Here is a 7,396-nt window from a genome sequence, read left to right on the forward strand (position 1 = left end):
GCAAACTGTACTTTGAATGGCCAATTTTTCAAATGAGAAGGGCATGCTGGGTCCACATAAACTCCTGCCCATGGGAATTCTGAACTCAGCAGTCACAAACTCAAAAGTTTATTGAGAAGGTAACATAAATAATAAACCAAGACAATTGTGATGCAATAGGAAATGGTGGCGTCTATGGCTAATGGAGAGCACACACCTCATTTAAAGAAGACAGCTACTATCCCCTTCCTTGCTTTGTGTCTGTGCAAGAATGAGTCCACTGTGATCAGAGTTTCATATATATATATATATTATATATAATTTTATTATTTTTTTCTGAAGTAAGAAGCATAGGGGAAGCAGATAGACAGACTGCTGCATGAGCTTGACTGGGATCCACCCACATGCCCACAAGGGGGCGATGCTCAGCCCCTCTGGGGATTTGCTCCACTGCAATGGGAGCCATTCTAGCGCCTGAGGTGGAGGCCATGGAGCCATCCTCAGTGCCCACACCAACTTTGCTCCAATGGAGCCTTGGCTGCAGGAGGAGAAGAGAGAGAGAGAGAGAGAGAGAGAGAGAGAGAGAGAGAAAGAGAGAGAGAGAAAGGAGAAGGGTAAGGGAGGAGAAGGAGATGGGCACTTCTCCTGTGTGCCCTGGCTGGGAAATGAACCTGGGACTTCCACACGCTGGGCCAACGCTCTACCACTGAGCCAACTGGCCAGGGCCCAGAGTTTCTAATTTTTCAAGAGAAACGAGAAGTGCTTATTTTTTTGTAAGAAACTCCTAATCTTAAAAGTATTGTATGGGGTGCCTCCTGCTGTGGACCACCAGTTCCCTGTCCATGCATAGAGGCCATCTATGTTTGAAAATCACCTATACCTGTTCTCAGTCATCCTGGAAGGAAGTGTAGGCACCTGTAAGAAGAAGTCCAGCCCCTAATGACAGGAAAGATTCTGGCCTACTCTCCCAGACTTATCTTCCCCTGTGCTCACCTCCCACTTTGCTCTTTAGCCCTGCTGAGTGAACTGTAGCTTCTCCAATGTGCAAGGACCAGAGTCAGCTTCAACCTTAATCTAAAACCTTAGGAAAAGAAAGGTCATTGTCAGCCTGAGCTAAGACTGTGTAGAAATTCTAAAGTATGTCCACAACTGTTTTCTACATTTCTTCCATTAATGGTGGGCTTGAAAACTAGTTGGGCTTCTGTGACAAGTTCAAACAAGAGAGTATGTGGGAATGATGCTATCGGGCTTCCCAGGTTAGGGCATGAAAGGCAACACAGCTTCCACCTTGCTTGCTACAACTCTTCCTCCTGGTGCCTTCAGCTGCCATGTAAGCATTCTCAATGCCTGGGAGCTGCCATGCTGTGAGGAAGCCCAAACCAGCATGGGGAGAGACACCATGGAGAAGTTCTGAGGTGGCATAGAAAGAATTGTTGGGCCAGTCCCCCAGTGGCTCCAGCTTCCTGCTCTTTTTGACCTGACTACAACTGCCTGAGAGACGGTGAGCCAGACCCACCTTTCCCAAATCCCTGACTCATGAAAACTGTGAGAGATGAAATGGTTATTATTGTGATAAGCCACCAGTTTTGGGGATGATTTGTTATGCGATCTTTGAAAAAGAACCCAAAGTTTGGACTGGGCCAGAGGCAGCTTCAATGTGTATGTTGCATAGTCTAGTCTGGTATCCTGGCTTCTCTGCCCTTGATTCTGTGCACTTATGGACCAAATCCCTGTCATTCTTCCCGTGAAACTTTCAGAGGGAGCCAGAGTGATTAGCCAAATTAGTTAACATTACCTGTATTGCATGACTCTTTGGCAGTTTGGCTAGCCTGAGCCTTTGGGTCAGGTGTACACTCATCCAATCAGTAACCACTCTTGTTTGCTGTCACAGTTTGCCTGTTTAGGGGACTGTAAGTATGGCTCTCGGTCTGAAGTTAGGCTGTCAGGTGTCCAGTGGACCTGTGTGGTACCTGTGCCTTCTCTCTGCCGTTCCATGCTGTGCTCTGTGCTTTAGAATCAGCCCACTCCCAACACTTATTCATCTTCACAGTCTCAATTCAACATTGCTTTCCTTGCAAAGCCTGACAGGTTTCTTCAGAGCCCTCCTTTGGCTCTTTGCATTCCTGCCCCACTTCAGAAAACTCAATGGCTTCCTATTCATCCCTCCCAGCAGGTTAACTGCAACTGCTGCTGAATGACTGGGCCTGGGACCTAATCATTTCAGTATTCCCAACGCTGGCCTCTGCTGCTGGCTCCTAGCAGGGCTGGAGAAATCTTTGTTGAATAAATAGATGTATTTAGGTAAAAGAGGAGAAAAGGAGCCATCACACGAGCCACTCTTGAGTTTGGAATGCTTTTCATGTCTAAGTTGAAGGGCTGGGTTCTGGTTTACTCCTCTTCCAACATTTTGATACTGGCTAATTGATTACGTCATTCTGTTAACTGAACTAGGAACAGGTTGTGTCCTAAGTACGTGGTCTGGAACTTGAAACACATTTTTCCCTCATAAAAACAATGTTACAAGTCGGTGGTTTTCAGATTAAAAATCAGCAAACAAAAAAAGTCATGAAACTCTTTTCAAAAGAAATTGCTCCTTGAAGCTCACTTTCCCCCCTGCTTTCTACATCCCCTAACCCCACGCTATCAGCAGCAGATATCCAAGGTAGACACCTGCAAGCTTAGATTTGAAGCCACAGCCATAAACCAGTGTTGGGCCGAAGCACAACCTAGAAAGCCCAGAAAACACCTGAAGTAAAGGCCTAAGGTGGTTGTAAGCTGCCTAAAGCTTATTGGGAACATAGCCAGAGGCAGCAAAAGGTATCTACAGGAAAAGCAATAATGCAATTAATTTCTATTTATTCAGTGCTCACTTTAGATGCCTTCTTTTAATTCTCGCAACAGCTACGAAATGGGGAAAATGATAAAGATCTACTTTGGAAGTTGTTGGGAATAGAGATAATGTATGTAAAATGCCTGTGCTATGTGGCCTAGAATAAATAAATGTTTGTTGATTGTGTGGTCTCCTTTTCAGTCTGCCAAGGATTCCCACCAGCCTTGGAAGGTCTGTGCTCATGGGTCAAGGTCTTGAGCCTCATGACAGGTGGTGAATGCCTGAGAGTTCACATCAGGAAGAGTCTTCATTTGGGGTTAAGCATGCTAGCATGGAAGTTGAAACTTGTAGGTCCAAATCCTGGCTTTTCTAATTACTAGTATGTACTTCTGTTTCCTAATCAGTTGAAAGCAGATGATGATAATGATGACGATGATGAAGATACCTGTCCTCTCAGGTTGATGGAAGCTTACATGCATCGATACACCTGAGAACAGAGCACACGGGAACGCTCACAAATGGCAGCTGTCAGGGCCACTGCTTTCCCCTTTGCTCCCAGAGATAGAAGCAGAAGCACTCCAACAAGAGTGTCTCTCACTCCTTTTTTTTTTTTCTTTTTTGGCTCTTGAATTTTTTTTGCATCCCAAACATCTGAGTCAGAAAGTCAAGAGTGGAGACCAACAATCTGCATTTCAACAAAGGCTTCCAGAGAGTTCTGAGGCATACTCTAATTTGAGAACCACTGTTAGAGATCAAACTGCTGAAATCACTTGTTTAAGACACTCTCACTCTTTAAGCTTTCAGAGTCCTGAGTTATGTATGTAAAATAGATATTGCCACAAAAATGACCCCTGGAAAAATTTTCTACTTGCTACACTAAGACACCCTAGTAAAGGCAGCATTATTTTAAATGTCTCTGAACCACTTTTACAAAGTGGTCATATATTTAATTCCCTTCTAAATTCTAAATTGAAAATTACTTTCATATTGTTGGCACCTATCATATGTGGCTTGTGTTAGATAGACCTATTCTGTGTTACTACAGAATACTCACTTATTCAAGTAATCACAATTCAACTCTTTGAATGTTGATATAGCACCTACCAGTTTATAGCAGTCTTTTATGCGTTAGGAAAGAACAGACAACAGACCTGCTTTAATTTTTCAGATTTTTATTTTAAAAATAAACATTTTCAATGGCATTTGGAAGTTTATACTTGTAAAGAATTTGAGTGAGTTTGGGGAAATTTTCTTTAGCTCTTTAAAAATGTCTGGAGTTCCCTTGACCTTCTCTCACATTGATGTCCAAATAAGAGAAGACTTTCCAGGATTTTGCTGCTTTCATTGAGTTCTAGATTCCAGGTACAAAGAAATTATATCTTAGGTTCTGGAGGGTTTGCTGGATAGAAGACTTGTCCTAATGGTGTTCTTTGAGCCATTTTAGGGCAATGACAGAAGGCCTGGAAGAGGAGAGCTGAATAAAAGTCATTTGGATGCTCAGAGGGAGGTTACAACTTGTTGAAATACTACTGCTTTTGTCTCCGACAAGTTCTAGACTAGATTACTTAAAATAATGATAATAATAACTCCTGGTGCAGAAAAAATGGGGCCCAGAGATGTGCTTGAAATAGTGGGTGCACCAGCACGTTCCATGGTTGCAGCACTGGTTTTGACCACACAACTCCATTTTATCACCCAAGGGCTGGCTCTTCCGAGTAGAATATCCTTTTAAGGCCATCAGGCAGGGTGGCCTTACAGGGTAACTGTCAGAGGAAAAAAATGTGCACTAATTGTCACACAGAAGAAAATGCCTGACAAAATGTTGGATTCCAGCACAGTGACTCACTTAGTCAAGATTACTGAAAACACTGGCTGTGTGATGACAGGAATGACAGCTGACAGCAGATCCCAGGTACAGAGGGCATGCTATGAGGAAATGCGAGCATTGGGTGAGGCTCCTGTGGACACACTCTGCCAAAGAGTTGCTGGTGTTTCTCAGGTCTACATGCAGGATGAAGCTGAAATGAGGACTTTTGGTTGCTGCATGATTTTAATTGGTATCGTTGAAGAGCAGGCTCTCAGGCAAACCAGTGTGATCCTGCAGGTTACTACTGTGGGTTTAAAGCTGCTGCAGCAGGAGTAAGACAAACCAAGCCGACCAGTTTTCTTGAGGAAAAAAAAGTGAAGAAAAAATTTAATTGGACATTTTAACAGGCGGTGAAAACTGTGATTACATGCCTGACTATGGTTCTATAAACTTTTCAAACCTTCAGAATTAGAGTTGCACCAAAGTTGTGAGTTCGATCCCTGGTCAGGGCTCATATGGGAAGCGAACAATGAATGCACAATTAAATGGAACAAAATAAATGCTTCTCTCTCTCTCTCCAAATCAGTTAATTAAAAAAATAGAATTTCAAGTAATTACAGCAGAAAACCCTAACTTCAGAATTCTTACAGAAGCAGAGATGGACACTTATCTTGTTGCTATAGCAGACAGACTAAACATTGTAGTTAAACCAAATCCATGATGATACCACTTGCTGGTGTGTTTGGTGTCCACAGACCACCATTACGGAGCCCCTGGATTGAAAAAGGAACTTCTCTCACTCCTTCTGCCACTGAAGTGGTTAAGACTCTATATAAATAAAAACAGTGCTTTTTGGAGAAATATAATAATAATAAAGTTTGAAAGACTTTTGGAAAAGTAGCAGTCACTGGCATTCAGCCTAAGATTTTAAAAAACAAGCTAGGTCAGCCTGACCTTTTCATCGCTTAATATTGTTTCTAGAGTCATCTATTGAGGAAACATAATAGACACAAAGTCTGGAGCATAAGAGAGACTCAATCCATATTTGTTGACTGAATAAATGAAGACTTTTGCAAGGCTTTTGATAAAGTCTTTAATGACTTGGTTGATACAGTGATAGCACAATGCAGGCTGGATTCAAGGGCAATTAGCTGGGTTAGACTTGCTCAGAAAATGCCATGCATACCAGCCTGGAGGCACAGTGCTAATGCTGGGCGATCTCTCTCCAGAAAACTCTCCGTGACAGGGATGCAACATAGAGAACAGGCTCTTTGAATAATGCTGGAAGGCAAGGTATATATGTGCTGAGGAGTGGAATCCAGACCAACAGACTTTACTTAGCAATTAAAAAAATTATTTGTTGGCCTGACCTGTGGTGGCGCAGTAGATAAAGCGTCGACCGGGAAATGCTGAGGTCGCCGGTTCGAAACCCTGGGCTTGCCTGGTCAAGGCACATATGGGACTTGATGCTTCCAGCTCCTCCCCCCCTTCTCTCTCTCTGTCTCTCATTTCTCTCTCTCCCTCTCCTCTCTAAAATGAATAAATAAAAAAAATATTAAAAAAATTATTTGTTGATTTTTAGAGAGAGAAGAAGGGAAACAGAGAGAAAGAGCTTCACTCATTCGTGCTGTCATTGGTTAATTCTAGTATGTGCCCTGACAAGGGATTGAACCCACAACCTCAGAATATAGGCTATACACTCTAACCAACTAAGCTACCCAGTCAGGGCCTACTTAACAATTTTTAAACTTCTTTATTCCTTCTTGGATATATGCAACACCTACTTACTGTAGGCAATTTGAGAAATATAGGAAAAGTTAAGGAGGAAAAGAAAAAGAATTCATAATCTCCCTTTACTCAAATATAACCACAGTTAATGGTAATATATCTTTTCAAAATGCTGGTTTAATGTATACACATTTTTAAACCTAGATGAGTTAAGTTGAGATCTCTTTTCACTTAAACTAAACTCTTGTAAAGTATAATTTGTACTGATTATGTAACATTCCATCATACCTGGCTCTGCACATTTGCTGAGCCAAAATAAGTAATAGCAAACACAGTAGCAAATATCCACAAGGTATTTTATTAAGGCTCAGGTACTGTTCTAAGGAGTTTACACTGAACCTTTTTAATCTCCAAAATAACTCTATGAGGTATTATTATTATCCTTATTTTACAGATAAAAAAAGAAACACAACTTAGAGTTTAAATCACTTGCTCCAAATCACCCAGATATTAGGTTGTGTGGGAACAGGAGTTTTTCTCCTTTCTGAAGTCAGTTCTGATAGTTTACATTTATTACATGGTATGGGAATAATTAAAGAGCCATCTGGAAAAGAAATTAGGTAGATTTTCATATTACACTTTACCTTAGTATAAATTCCAGATGAATCAAAGACTTCAATATAAAAGATGAAATCTTAAATATGCAAAAACAGTGGTTTTCAGTGCTGGTTTAGAGTCACCTGAAGAATTTAAATAAGAATTATCTATTTAAATCAGAATCTCTGGAGAGAATGGAGGCCCTGATATTTTATAAAAGCCTCCCTTTCCCCATGATTGGATTGCAGCCAGTGTTGAGAAGCATGGACCAAAAGAAAAAATGTGCAGAATTAAAAATACATGTGGGAAAAGAGAAAGCTTTCTATATGATATATAAAACAAAAATTCTAAAGAAAAAGATGATCAATTTAGGGGGAGTTGTTATTTAATGGGTATGGAGTTTCAGTTTGAGAAGATGCAAATTTCTGGAGAAAGATGGTGGTAATGCTTGCACA

General features: G+C 41.3%; 1 pseudogene; it reads left to right on the forward strand.

Annotated features, from left to right (window-relative positions):
* The first annotated feature begins 1,243 nt into the window (after window positions 1–1,243).
* LOC136329873 (proteasome subunit alpha type-6-like) lies at window positions 1,244–5,337 on the forward strand (annotated as a pseudogene).
* Window positions 5,338–7,396: the final 2,059 nt, after the last annotated feature.

This window comes from Saccopteryx bilineata, chromosome 3 (genome assembly GCF_036850765.1).
Source record: "Saccopteryx bilineata isolate mSacBil1 chromosome 3, mSacBil1_pri_phased_curated, whole genome shotgun sequence".
In the NCBI taxonomy this organism is placed as follows: Eukaryota; Metazoa; Chordata; class Mammalia; order Chiroptera; family Emballonuridae; genus Saccopteryx; species Saccopteryx bilineata.